This window comes from Ovis aries, chromosome 7, assembly GCF_016772045.2.
Source record: "Ovis aries strain OAR_USU_Benz2616 breed Rambouillet chromosome 7, ARS-UI_Ramb_v3.0, whole genome shotgun sequence".
Taxonomy (NCBI): domain Eukaryota; kingdom Metazoa; phylum Chordata; class Mammalia; order Artiodactyla; family Bovidae; genus Ovis; species Ovis aries.
This window is the reverse complement of record NC_056060.1, coordinates 45,162,404-45,163,786: the sequence shown is the minus strand read 5'-3', so window position 1 is coordinate 45,163,786 and position 1,383 is coordinate 45,162,404. Positions and strand designations below refer to the sequence as shown.

At 41.7% G+C, this 1,383-nt stretch overlaps 1 non-coding gene across 1 annotated transcript; it reads right to left on the bottom strand.

Annotated features, from left to right (window-relative positions):
- Positions 1–435: 435 nt before the first annotated feature.
- Positions 436–507, bottom strand: TRNAS-GGA (transfer RNA serine (anticodon GGA)). The gene has a single exon. It is a non-coding gene; the product is annotated as a tRNA-Ser (tRNA).
- Between the last annotated feature and the right edge of the window lie 876 nt (positions 508–1,383).

The window sequence follows — 1,383 nt, the reverse complement described above, 5'->3', positions numbered from 1 at the left end:
ACCTCTACTAGCTTTGTTCATAGTGATGCTTCCTAAGGCCCACTTGACTTCGGGGCCAGGATGTCTGGCTCTAGGTGAGTGATCACACCCTCATGGTTATCTGGGTCATTAATATCTTTTTTGTACAGTTCTTCTGTGTATTCTTGCCACCTCTTAATATCTTCTGCTTCTGTTAGGTCCATATGGTTTCTGTCCTATACTATGCTCATCTTTGCATGAAATGTTCCCTTAGAATCTCTAATTTTCTTGAAGAGATCTCTAGTCTTTCCCTTCTATTGTTTTCCTCTATTTCTTTGCATTGATTACTTGTGAAGTTGCTCAGTTGTGTCCGATTCTTTGCAACCCCGTGGACTGTAGCCTACCAGGCTCCTCTGTCCATGGGATTCTCCAGGCAAGAGTACTAGAGTGGGTTGCCATTTCCTTCTCCAAGGGATCTTCCCGACCCAGGAATTGAACCTGGGTCTCCTGCATTCCAGGCAGACACTTTAACCTCTGAGCTACCAGGGAAGCCCATTGGTTACTTAGGAAGACTCTTTTTTATTCTCCTTGCTTTTCTTTGAAACTCTGCATTCAGGGATATATCTTTCTTTTTCTCCTCTGCCTTTAGCTTCTCTTCTTTTCTCAGCTATTTGTAAGGCCTCCTCAGACAACCATTTTACCTTTTTGTGCTCAGTAAATGTTTTGTTCAATGAATCATTGACTCTTGTCACTCAATGGAAAGGCCCTTTTATTATATAATTGCAGTTCTCTTCTACCAGAGAGCAGGGGCTGTTTTGCCTCATCTTTGCACTCTGTGTGTTCCTGGAATATAAATTCCTGGGGGTCAATAGAAGGCTGTTGATTTTGCCAGAAGCGAAATTCATTCCCCTTGTAGGTAAAGTCGGTAGTTTACCGACAAAAGAGGTGACCTTCTTCAAAATATTTCCCTTGCTCTTTCTGAATTTCCTGTGTTGATAATGTGTTCCTTTGGTGACAAAAGAGGGACCTTCTTCAAAATATTTCCCTTGCTCTTTCTGAATTTCCTGTGTTGATAATGTGTTCCTTTGACTTACCTTTTCTCTACGCACCTATCTTACTTTATTTTTATTCTTATTGTGGCTATTAATTTAATATGTCAAATTCCAGAACTTATCCTCTGTTAAAGGCATTTCAGCTATCGAGGAGGCAGGAAGGTGTGAGGGTTTTTTGTTTTGTTTTAATATTTATTTATTTTTATTTATTTGGCTGTGCCAGGTCTTAGTTGCAGTGTCTTTAGTTCCCCCACCAGGGACTGAACCCAAGCCCCATGCATTGGGAGCACAGAGTCTTAGCCACTGAACCATCAAGGAAGTCTCAGGAAGGTCTGGTTTTGTTTAGGGTGGGGATGGGCTTTCCAGGTGGCAC